Source organism: Psammomys obesus, unplaced genomic scaffold (genome assembly GCF_907164565.1).
Source record: "Psammomys obesus unplaced genomic scaffold, mPsaObe1.curated_primary_1811, whole genome shotgun sequence".
In the NCBI taxonomy this organism is placed as follows: domain Eukaryota; kingdom Metazoa; phylum Chordata; class Mammalia; order Rodentia; family Muridae; genus Psammomys; species Psammomys obesus.
In genome coordinates, this window is record NW_026590677.1 from 5,004,570 (window position 1) to 5,018,284 (window position 13,715).

General features: G+C 37.4%; 1 non-coding gene across 1 annotated transcript; it reads left to right on the forward strand.

Annotated features, from left to right (window-relative positions):
• Positions 1–12,204: 12,204 nt before the first annotated feature.
• On the forward strand, positions 12,205–12,340 carry LOC129677692 (small nucleolar RNA SNORA17). The gene has a single exon (XR_008720237.1). It is a non-coding gene; the product is annotated as a small nucleolar RNA SNORA17 (small nucleolar RNA).
• The last annotated feature ends 1,375 nt before the right edge of the window (positions 12,341–13,715 follow it).

Genomic DNA, 13,715 nt, shown 5'->3' on the forward strand with positions numbered 1-13,715 from the left:
TCAAACTATTCCACAAAATAGAAACAGAAGGAACATTACCAATTCATTCTATGAAGCCACAGTCACCTTAGTAACTAAACCTGACAAAGACTCAACAAAAAAAAAGAGAATTTCAGGCAGATCTCCCTTATGAACACTGATGCAAAAATATTCCACAAAATACTTGCAAACCAAATATAAGTTCATATGAAAGATGTCATCCACTATGACTCAGTAGGCTTCATCCCAGGTATGCAGGGGTGGTTCAATATACGGAAATCCATCAATGTGATCCACCATATTAACAAATGAAAGAAAAAAACAACAACATGATAATCTCCTAAAATGCTGAAAAAGCATTTGACAAAATCTAACATCCATTCATGTTTTAAGTCTTGGAGAGATCAGGGATACAAGGCACATATCTAAACATAGTAAAGGCAATATACAGCAAGCCTATAGCCAACATCAAACTAAATGAAGAGAAACTTAAAGCAATCCCACTGAAATCAGGTATAAGGCAAGGTTTCCCCCTGTCCATATCTCTTCAACATAGTTCTGGAAGTCCTTGCTAGAGCAATAAGACAGTTGAAGGAGATCAAGGGGATACAAATTGAAAGGGAAAAGTCAAATTATCACTATTTGCAGATGATATTATAGTATACACGAGTGACCCCAAAAATTCTAGCAGGGAGCTCCTACAGCTGATAAACACCTTCAGCAAAGTGGCTGGATACAAAATTAACCCCAAAAAAATCAGTAGCACTCCTGTATACAAAAGACTAAAGGGATGAGAAAGAAATTAGTGAAAAAACACCCTTCACAATAGCCACAAATTACTTAAAGTACCTTGGAGTAACCCTAACCAAGGAAGTCAAAGACTTGTATGAAAAAAAATTTCAAGTCTCTGAAGAAAGCATTAGAAGAAGATATCAGAAGATGGAAAGATCTCCCAGGCTCATGGCTTGGCAGGATTAACATATTAAAAATGGCCATTTTACCGAAATCAATCTACAGATTCAATGCAATTCCCATCAAATTATCAACACATTCTTTACAGACCTGGAAAGAAAAATTCTCAACTTCATACGGAACAACAAGAAATGCAGAATTGCTAAAAAAAAATCCTCTACAATAAAAGATCTTCTGGAGGTATCACCATCCCTGATCTTAAGCTGTACTATAGAGCAACAGTTATAAAAACTGCATGGTACTGTCATAGAACCAGAATGGTGAATCAATGGAACTGAACAGAAGACCCAGAAATAAAACCACACACTTATGGACACCTGATCTTTGACAAAGTTGCCAAAACCATTCAATGGAAAAAAGATAGCATCTTCAACAAATGGTGTTGGTCCAACTGGATGTCTACATGTAGAAAAATGAAAATAGATCCATACATATCACCCTGCACAAAACTAAAGTCCAAGTGGATCAAAGACCTCAACATAAAACTAGACACATTAAATCGGTTAGAAGAAAAAGTAGGGAATACCCTAGAACTCATTGGTATAGGAGACAACTTCCTGAACAGAACACCAACAGCACAGGCTCTAAGAGCAACAATCAATAAATGGGACCTCATGAAACTGAAAAGCTTCTGCAAAGCAAAGGATACTGTCATCAAAACAAAACAAAACAACTGCCTAACGATTGGAAAAGAATTTTCATCAACCCTTTTTCTGACAGAGGACTAATATCCAGTATATATAAAGAACTACAGAAGTTGAAAAGCAACAAACCAAGTAATCCAATTAAAAAATGGGGAACAGAGCTAAACAGAGAATTCTCTGTAGAGGAATATCGAATGGCAGAGAAACACTTAAGGAAATGCTCAACATCATTAGCCATCAGGGAAATGCAAATCAAAATGACCCTGAGATTTCACCTTACACCCATCAGAATGACCAAGATGAAAAACTCAAGTGACAACACATGTTGTAGAGGCTGTGGAGAAAGGGGAACCCTCCTCCACTGCTGGTGGAAATGTAAAATTGTAATCAATCTGGTGCTTTCTTAGACAACTAGAAATAGTGCCTCTTCAAGATCCAGCCATACCTCTCCTAGGCATATATCCAAAAGAGGCTCAAGTATACAACAAGGATATTTGCTCACCATGTTTGTAGCAGCTTTATTTGTAATAGCCAGCAGTTGCAAACAGCCCAGATGCCCCTCAACTGAAGAATGGATGCAGAAATTGTGGTACATATACACAGTGGAGGATTACTCTGCAATGAAAAATAAGGAAATCATGAAATTTGCAGGTAAATGGTGGCACCTGGAAAGGATCATCCTGAGTGAGCTGTCCCAGAATCAAAAATACATACATGGTATATACTCAGTCATATATACATATATATATACATATATATATACAGTCATATAGACATATAATAAAGGATAAACCTACTAAACTCTGTACATCTAAAGAAACTAATCAAGATAGAGGACCCTGACTAAAATTCTCAATCTCCATCCCAAAAGACAAAGAGAAAGGATATCAGAAGAGGATGAAAACAGGAAAAAAGCTAGAAAGCTGCCCCGGAGGGCCTCTGAAAGTCTCTGCCCTGCAGAATATCAAAGCAGATGCTGAGACTTATGGCCAACTGTTGGGCAATGTGCATGTAATCTTATGTAAGAAGTGAGAAATATTAAGATCTGCAGTTGACAGGAACTCCACAAGGAGAGCAACAGAACAAGAAATTTGAACGCAGGGGTCTTCCCAGAGACTCATGCTCCAACCAAGTACCAGGCATGGACATAACCTAGAACCCCTGCAGAGATGTAATCAATAGCAGTTTAGTGTCCAAGTGGGTTACATAGTAATGGGAAGAGGGACTGCCCCCGACATAATCTTATTGGTCTGCTCTTTGATCACCTCCCCCTGAGGGGGGAGCAGCCTTACCAGGCCACAGAATATGACAATGCAGCAACTCCTGATAAGATCTGATAGACTAAGATCAGAAGGTAGGAGCAGAGGACCTCCCCTACCAGTGGACTTGGGAAGGGGCATGCGTGAAGAAGGGGGTGTTGAGGGTGAGATCTGGAGATCAGGAGGGAGGGGATTCTGGGGAGATACAAAGTGAATAAAGTGTAATTAATAAAATAAAATTAAAAAACATCATAAAAAAGTGGGGTACAAAGATAAACAGAGAATTCTCAATAGAGGAATATTGTTTGGCAGAGAAACATAGAAATTCTCAACATCCTTAGTCCTCAGGGAAATGCAAATAAAAATGTGCCTAATATTTCACCTTGCACCCATCAGAGTGGCTAAGATCAAAAACTTAAATGACAACACAGCCCGGAGAGGATGTAGAGAAACGGGATCCCTCCTCCATTGCTGGTGGGAAAGTAATTTTTTTACAACTACTTTGGAAATCATCGGGAACATGCTAAAAAATTAGGAATACTGCTACCTCAAGATCCAGCTATACCACTCCTAAGCATATATCTTAAATATGCTCACCTATACAAAAAGGACATTTGCTCATCCATGTTTGTAGCCGCTCAATTCATAATAGCCAGAATGCTGAAACAACCTAGATGTCCCTCAATGGAGGAATGAATAGAGTAATTGTGGTACATTTACATAACAGAATATTACTCAGCAATTAAAAACAAGGAAATAATGAAATTTGCATGTAAATGGTAGGAAATAGAAAAGATTTTCCTGAGTGAGGAATCTCAGAAGCAGAAAGACACAAATTGAATGTACTCACTTATAAGTGGATATTAAATATATAATACAGGATAAACATACTAAAATCTAAAGTCCTAAAGAAGCTAAGCAAGAAGGAGGACCCTGGGTAAGATGCTTAATCCTCATTCAGAGGGGCAAATAATATAGAAATTAGAAGGAGGAGAAGACAGAGAACAGTATACCACAGAGTAGCAGATTAGGGGCTGTTACCAAATATATCTGGGCACAGGATCTTTTCTGAGACTGACATGCAACCAAGGACCATGTATGAATGTCACCTAGAACCTCTGCTCAGATGTAGCATGTGGTAGCTCACTAACCAATTGGTTTCCCATAGTGAGGGGAACAAGGACTATTTCTAACAGGAACTCAATGACTGGCTCTTTGGCCTCCCCACCCAGCAAGGGAGGAGCAGTCCTGTTAGGCCACAGAAGAGAGCTTTGCAGCCAGTCCTGAAGATACCTGATAAAACAGGATCAGATGAATGGGGAGGAGGTCCCCCCTATCAGTGGACTTGGCAAGGGGCAGGGTGGAGATGAGGGAGGGAGGGAGGGACTGGAAGGGAATGATGGATTGGGACACGGCTGGGATATAGAGTTAATAAAATGTAACTGATAAGAAAAAAATAAAATTCAAACAAACAAAAAAAAAAAGAAAACACAGGAAAAAATCTACACCAGCAAAAACAAAAGAATGACTCACACAGAAAAACCCACACTAACATCACCAACATCAAAGTAATATGAATTAACAATCCTTGGTCATTAATATTTTCAATATCAACAATCTCAATTCACCAATAGAAAGATACAGGCTAACAAAATGGTTGGTAAAACAAGATCCATCTTTATGTTGCATAAAAGAAACACACTTCAGCAACAAAAATAATCATTACCTAAGAGTGAGGTCCTAGAAAAAGCTTTTCCAAGCAAATAGTCACAAGAAGGAAGCTGGAGTAGCTATCTTAATAGCTAATAAAACAGACTGTCACCCAAATTTAATCAAAAGAAATGGGAAGGACTCTTTATACTAATCAAATGAAAAATCCACCAAAATGACATCTGAATTCAGAACATATATGCCAGAATGCAAGGGCAACCACATTTTTTTAAGAGAAACACTACTTATGGTTAAATCACACATGGAACCCCACATGTTAATATTGGGCTGTTTCAACAACCCTCTCTCTTCCATAGATAGATACTTGAGAAAGAATCTAAACAGAGAAATAATGAAATTAACTGACATTATGAGTTAATTGGACATAGTGGATATCTACAGAACATTCCATCCAAGCAAAAAAGAATATACCTTCTTCTTTTTAGAACCTCATGAAACCTTCTCTAAAATTAACCATGTACTTGCTCACAAAGCTAGCAACAACAGACACAAGAAAACTGAAATAATACCTTGCATCTTATCAGACCATCATGGATTAAAGCTGAACTTCAACAACAGAAACAACAAAATGCGTACAAACTCATGACAACTGAACAACTCTCTTCTCAATGAATTTTTGGTTCAGTGAGTAAATAAAGAAATTAAAAACTTTCTAGATTCAATGAAAATGAAGGCACAGCATACCCAAACATATAGGACACAATGAAAGCACTGCTAAGAGAAAGTTTGTATCACTATGACCCTTCATAAAGAAATTGGAGGTCCAATACTAGCAAATTAAAAGCACACCTGAAAGCTCTAGAACAAAAGGAAGCAAACAGGCACAAGAGGAGTAGACTGCAAGAAATAATCAAACTCAGGGCTAAAAACAATAAAATAGTATCAAAAAGGCTAATAAAAGACTTAACAAAGCCAAAGGTTGTTCTTTGAGAAAATCCACAACATAGATAAAACCCACAACATAGATAAAACCCTTAGCTAAACTAACTGAAATGCAATGTGATAGTTCCCAAATTAACAAAATCAGAAATGAAAAAGGTGATGTAACAAAAGAAAATGAGGAAATATAAACAATTTTAGGTCTTACTTGAAAAACCTGTATGCCACAAAATTGGAAAATCAAAATAAAATGGATGTTTTTGTTGATATATATTACTTACCAATGTTAAATCAACATCAAGTAAAAAATTTAAGTAGAACTATAACCCGTTAGTAAGTAGAGGTAGTCAACAATGTCTCTAAACCAACCAACCAACCAAACAAACAAACAAACAAAAACTCAGGGCCATATGGTTTCAGTGCAGAATTCTAACAGACTTTCTAAGAAGATCTAATATCTAAATCACACAATGGCCCACAAAGAACGAGAATTTCAGACCAATTTCCCTTATGAAAATTGACACACAAATATTCAATAAAATACTTGAAAACCAAATACAGAAACACATCAGAAATATCATCCTTCAGGAATAACTAGGATTCATCCCAGGGATGCAAGTGTGGTTCAACATATGAAAATTCAACAATGTATTCCACAATATAAACAAACTAAAAGACAAAAAACAAACAAACAAAAACAAAACAAAACAAAACAAAAAACCACATAATCATTTCATTAGTGCTGAAAATGCCTTTGACAAAATCCAACATCTCTACATGTTTAAAGTCCTGAAGAGATCAGGGATACAAGGCACATACTGAAACACAAGAAAGACAATATACAGCAAGGCAATAACCAACATCAAGTTAAACAGAGAAAAACTTAAAGGAATTCAACTTAAATTGGGTTCAAGACAAACACTCTCTGTATCTATTCATTGTGACTTAAATTCTATAAAGAAAGAAATTGAATAGGAAATCAGAAGATGGAAAGAGCTCCCATGCTCATGGATCTCAAGTAGAATTAACATAGTAAAATTGACCATCTTACCAAAAGCAACCTATAGATTCAATGCAATTCCCATCAAAATACCAACATAATAATTACAGAACTTGAAAGAACAATCCTCAAGTTCATACGAAAAAACAAAAATCATGGACTACATCTGAGCAGGGGTTGTAAGTTATATCTATGAATAGTCCTTGGTTGGAATATCAGTCTCAGAAAAGACCCCTGTACCCAGATATTTTGATTCTGTTGCTCTCCTTGTGGAGCTCCTGTCCGCTCCAGGTCTTACTATCTCCCCTTTCTTTCCTAAGATTCCCTGTACTCTGCCTAAAGTTTGTTTATGAGTCTCAGTATCTGCTTTGATACACTGCTGGGTAGAGTTTTTCAGAGGCCCTTTGTGGTAGGCTCCTGCCTTTTTTCCTGTTTTCACCTTCTTCCAATGTCCATTCTGTTTAACTTTCTGAGTGAGGATTGATCATCTTAGCTGGGGTCCTCCTTCTAGTTCAGCTCAGTATACAAGTGGGTTTCCTAGTAAAGGAAACAGGAACTGTCTCTGACATGAACTCAGTGGCTAGCTCTTTGACGGCCTTCCCTTGATGGGAGAGCATCCTTGACAGGCCACAGAGGAGGACAATGCAGACAGTTCTGATGATACCTGATAAGGTACAATCAGATGGAAGGGGAGGAGGATCTCCCCTTTCTGCAAACTTGGAGAGAGGCATAGAAGGAGATGAAGGAAGGAGGGTGGAATTGGGAGGGTCTGAGGGAGGGAACTACAGCTGGGATACAAATTGAATATACTTTAATTAATATAAAAATAAAAAATTTATATAAAAATCTACATTAAGAATAAAAAGGAAAAACAAAAAAACCAGAATAGCTAAAACAATCCTGTACAATAAAAGAACTTCTGGAGGTACATCCATACCTGATTTCAAGGTATAGTACTGAGCAACAGCAATAAAACTTCATGGTACAAGCATAAAAACAGACTGGTGGATCAATGGAACCAAATTGAAGACCCAGAAATAAATCTAGATATCTTTGGATACTTGATTATTGACAGAAGCCAAAAACATACAATGGAAATATTATAGCAACTTCAACAAATGGTCCTTGTCTAACTGGATGATTACATGTAGAAAATTGCAAACAGATCCATATTTATTACCTTGCACAAAACCCAAGTCCAAGTGGATCAAAGACCTCAACATAAACTCAGAAACACTAGATCTTTTAGAAGAGAAAGTGGAAATCAGCCTTGAACTCACTGGCACAGGAAACAACTTTCTGGCTAAACATCAACAGCTCAGGCTCAAGGATCAACAATTAATAAATGGAACCTCATTAAACTGAAAATCTTCTTTTAGGCAAAGGACACTGTCAATGAAGCAAAATGGCAGCATGCAAATTGGGAAAAGATCTTCATCAACCTTACAACAGACACAGGGTCATATAAAAAATATAGAAAGAACTTAATAACTTAAGCATTAACAAACCAAATATTACAATTAAAAATGTGGTACATAGCTAAACCAAGAATTCACAGCAGAGAAATCTTGAATGGCTGAGAAGTGCTCAATATACTTACTCATCAGAGAAATGCAAATCACTAACCAGTAAGAATGGCTAAGATCAAAACCTCAATTTGCTTGAGAGGATGTGGAGAAAAACAATCACTCCTCTATTGCTGGTGGGAATGCAAAGTTGTACAACCTCTCTGGAAATCAATCTGGCACTTTCTCAGAAAATAAATAGTTACACCTTAAGACTCCACTGTAATACTCCTGGGCATATACCCAAAATATGCTCCACCATACAACAAGGACATTTGCTCAACTATGTTCATAGCACCTTCATTCATAATAGACAGAAACTGAAAACAAGCTATTTGCCCTTCAACTGAAGAATGGATAGACACTTTGGTACATTTCCACAATAGAATACTACTCAGCTTTCAAAATAAGGAAATCACGACTATTTCAGGCAAATGGATGGAACTAGAAAAGATCAGCCTGAGTGAGGTAACCCAGATCCAGAAAGAGACACATGGTATGTAATGCTCACTTATAAGAGGGCATTAGTGTTTTAATACAGGATAACCACACTACAATTCACAGACCCAAAGAAACTTAGTAACAATGAGGGCTCAAGGCAGGATACTTGGATCTCACTAAAAGGGGGAAATAGAATATAAAGAGGAAGTGTTTGAAGAGAAGTAACAGGATATGAGAAGAGAAGGAATGCTGAGATAAATGAGGCTGAGGACCAGATGTGGGGAGAGCATTTAGTATATGGGGCTTGCAGGAGGACAGAGAACTTTCAGAGAAAGAGAAACCATGGGTGGGGGCATCTCTGAGACAAGCTGGAGACCTATGACAGGGTAGGCTTCTGGAAGAATATGGAGGTAACTCTATCCGACACCCCAGGTATCGGTGGACATGGATACTGAAGAGGCCACCTTCTAACCAGACAAGACTACTAGCAGAGGGAGGGGAACAGCAATCCACCAAAAAACACTTTGACCCAAAATTTACCCTGCTGTTAAAGTTTTTGTAAAACTGTGTTTCTTAGTTTCTCTCTTAACCTGGCTATCACACAAATAATTGAGATTCTTTCATATTATTTTAATACATTCCACAGCTCAGAAATAAGTAGTTTTAACTCTATTCTTAACCCTCTGGGTTAATTTGGTTTCCTCCAAGTGTACATCCCAGAAATACTTGCACACTCTTTGCTGAGCTCTCTCTTTCTCTCCTGGTCCCTCTTAGACATCTGGTGGTGGCTCAGTCCACTGGCTGAATTCCCAACTTCCTCCCCTAACTTCTCCCTTGGCTGGGAGGAAGTCCATCCACATCCTCTCACCTGCTCAGAGATGGACTCTAAGCTGCTTTATTGGCATATCAGGGAACAATTGGAAAGCAGTGTTTATACAACATTGAAACAGGAGTTTCTCAGAACAAGGCTTGCAACCAGAAACATGAGAAACAGAAATCAGCATTTGAATTACACAATAACCTTATGCCTACACCCTGCCTACAAGATATACATGGTTAAAGATAGAGGAGATATTGTGGAAACATCCAACCAATGCCAGTCACAACCTGCGACCCAGCCCATGGGAGAGAGTCAATCCCTGACACTAGTAATGCTATGCTCACAGACGGGAATCTAGCATAGCTGTCCTCTGAGAATCTCCACCCAGTATCAGTTCAAAACAGTTGTTGATGCTCACAGCCAAACATTGGGTGGAATGCAGGAAGCCTTGTGGAAGAGTGGAGGAAGGTCCTGTAGGCACAGGAACTCCACAAGGGAATCAAAAGAGACAACTAACCTAACCAGGGTGACTTTTGGACACTGAAGCACCAATCAAGGACATAGGCCCCCTATACAAATATACCTAATGTGCAGTTTGGTCTTCATGTGGGTCCCCTAGTAAAGGTAGCTGGGGCTGTCTCTGACAAAGATATTGTTATGTGTTTTTATATCACTTTCAACTGGCAAGGCCAACTTTCCAGGCAACTGATGGAAAAAGTGATCTCAGCCCTGATGTCACTTGATATGCTGGAAGGGTAGGTGTGTATGGAGGTCCTCCTTTTTTTCTGAGGAGTAGGAAACAGGGTATAGGAGAAAGAGGAAAGGAAGGTGTGACTGGAAGGAGATGTGGGAGGGGTTATGATTGGGATGTAAAGTCAATAAATAAACTAATTAATTAAAAAGTTCACAGATAGAAACCATACATGGAAGAGGGCAGTCAGAGTTTGTCTTTCTGGGTCCTATACCTCATTTAGCACAGTATTTTATAGTCCCATCAATTTACCACGTTTCATGATTTTAATTTTCTTTACAGCCGAATAGTATTCTGTTCTGTATATGTACCACAATTTCACTTTCTGTTTACCAGTCGAAGGACATTGAGTTTATATCCATCTCCTAGATAAACAGAGTGCCAATGAAGGTAGCTGAACAAGTATCTATAAACTAAGATATTGAGAAATTTGGACAAGTCCCAAAGAATATATAATTGAGTTGTGTGGTAGGACTATAGTTAGCTTTTGAGAATTATCTACACTACTTTCCACAGTGTTTGCTTCCATTTATAATCCTAACTAAAGTGAATGAAGGTTCTTCTTTCTGCACATCCTCCCCAGCATTTGTTTTCAGTTGTTTTCTTGACCTCAGCCATTCCAGAAGGTGAATGATGAAATGTTAAATTTGCTTTAATTTGCATTTAATTAAAATCTAAGGATATTGGACACATTTGATATATTTATTTTCCATTTTATTCATTTTTTGGGGAAATATCTTCAACAAGCATTTTGTTTCTTCATGTGAAAGTATTTGTGAAGAAGTTGGATATTTACTTGTCTTTGGAAAAAAAAATCTTGAGAGTTAAGTGAGTTTAGAAAATCTAAGACTGTCTCAACTTGATAGAAGTTTTTGTTAAATAAAGTGTCTTGGTTAGGGTTTCTATTCCTATGATAAAACAATATGACAACAACAACTTGAGGAGGAAAGACTTTATTTCACCTTAAAGTTTCTCACAATAATCCATCATCAAATAAAGTGGTGACAGTAACCTGGAGACAGCACCTGAAACAGAAGCCATGGAGTAACACTACTTACTGGCTTGCTCCTCGTAGCTTACTCAGCCTTGTTTCTTATAGCTCACAGGACTGGCTCCCCTTTTAATGGCACCACCTAAAATGAGCTGGGCCCTCATTTATCAATTACCAATCAAGAAGATGGGCTATAGTCTTTGCTCACAGGCTAAATTGGTAGGTGAATTTTCTCCTTGAGATTCCCTTTCCTGACAGGATTCTAGCTCATTTCAAGTTGAATAAAACTAGCTACCACATAAGGGCAAATTTTATATTTTTAGCAAAGCATCTCAAAAGGTTGAACCCAAATTCATTTAAAAATATTACTCTCAGTTTAGTGATTTTGCCCATCAGGGATTTATAGTATCTCTAACAGATGGTAAATAAATATTGGGCTCTATTCTTTTTCTATAAATATTTTTTTTATTAAAATGTTGGCAATATTATGGAGGAGAAGAAATAAACTGGCTCTGATATGATAAATGTGGTTTGGAATTATAGTTCCATCTTTACAAAGCTATATTCCCTCACTTGTGTGAGAATCTTGTTGCCAAATTTACTCTTAATAAAATGACAACACTGCCACCCCATCAAACTTCCAAAGGAGTTATTAGTAAAAGAGTGAATGAAATGATAGATTTAAAAGTTAAATGGTGAAAGAATTTAAAAAAAAAGACACAATATTTTCTTAGAAAAGTAATGTTTACACTACTATATATGAGGCTAAGTCAACTCAACTGTCCACTTCCTCTACATAAGTTTTCTTTACTACATCAAAAACTTAATTCATCTATATATATGCTTTATAATTTGATACACCTCTCATGACAAATATCAATGGTAATGCAGGCTACATTAGTTCTAATGTCTGTGATCTTGGTGACATAATGATGATCATACAAGATTTAACAAACATTTTGAAAAGACTTTTTCTTCTTTTCACTTTTCTAATGCCTTTATGTTTTGGATATCATGCAAGGTTTTGCAAAGAGAACTATTTACGAGGCTTGGAGGATAGAGTTTCTCACAAAAATAGTTCAATGGAACTAGATAAACAATAGCAAGATTGACTTGAATCAAATAAGACAGAATGCCAAAGGAAACCATAGGAAATAAAGTTGGCAAACCCTACTGCACCTAAAGGAGTTAGCTGCAGGTGTGGCTGCTGTGTCATATGTTTGTCAGTAGGTTGCAGAGAGGAGAGAGGCTATGTCTGCACTCAGTGGTTGACCTATTAACATCTGAATGATTAGTTAGCCTAACATTCCCTGAAAAAAAGTGAGCCTGAGGTGACCACCAGTCTGGTGCTACGCGGGCATGGATTGGCTCCCAGAATGGGGAGCAAGATTAAGAGAGTCATCACAATGGGGTCATGGGGCCCCGGATGGGGAGCTTGCCTGAGATGACCACAGGTCTGGCACAATGCAGATCCCTGATCCCTGCCTGGCACCATAATGAACGGAGTGGGGCATAGCACTCCTGAGACTACTCCTGAGATGATCCCAGACACTCAGAGACCCCAGACACTACTAGGAAAAGTAAATTATTTAGTAGAAAAATGGAAGAGAAAGAGAAAATTCCTTAACAAAAAAAATACTGTCTTGAAATAAGTGGTTAAATATAAAAAGGGATAAAATTGTGCTCTGAATTTACAGGCTAATTTCTGACATGTCCTTCTTGATACTGATTTTCAATTCCCAGTCTTCTGCATACCACAGTCTGTTTACATCTCTGTTAGAGCTGTTCTTTAGGTTTTAAGAAATACTATCACACAAATGCTAGGACTCAGTCCACAACAAAAGAAAACAGTCTACTTTGAATCAGACCAACAAACAAAAAGCTGTTTGTTGCTGCATTCTAGACTATGTAAAATAGGGAAAATCTTTAAAATATAGTGCTACATAGTTGTAATTGAATATGATTAAGCTTTCTCCTATGCATGATAGCCTCTTCATACCAATCAGTGAATACACAGCCATCCTCATTGCTTGCTAGTGTTAGAAGTTCTTTCAGCATATTCAGTGGCAGCTGAATAAAAAGTTTCTATGTTTATCTCAAAAACTATCTTTCATGTCACAGTCAGTCTTGTTATATAGCTTGAGAATACATTCTGAATCAATTCTGAAAAGAAGAGCTCTTAAATAGTTTACAGCAGTTATATAGTCAAGGCAGGCCATAATTTCTGTTTCAGAAACCATGTGTGCAAGCTGATTTTTTGTAACTACAGCAAGAGTTCTAGGGCCAGATTTTCAAACAAGCATTTGTGTCTATAAAATGGGTGATTGCACACACAAATGGACATTTTTGTATGTAATTATCCATTTTGCATACACAATTATATGCTTTTGAGGGTATAACACATATACATGAGATTTGGTAAGCCTACCCACTATACCTTCCTTTGAAAATCTAGTTCCCATTGTATTTTTATTGTACAGAGAAAAAAATGGGTTTCTTTTTTTAAAAAAATAAGTGATAGTGCTTTCCCATGGATCATCCCTTTTCTTCAATAATGTTTATACCTACTCAGTTATCATCTCAGGAGTCCCCACAATCCTTTTATATATGAATGCTAAATAGCACTAGTACTTTATTAGAAACTAAGAAATCAAGATACACCAGTTGGACTGCTATAAATATT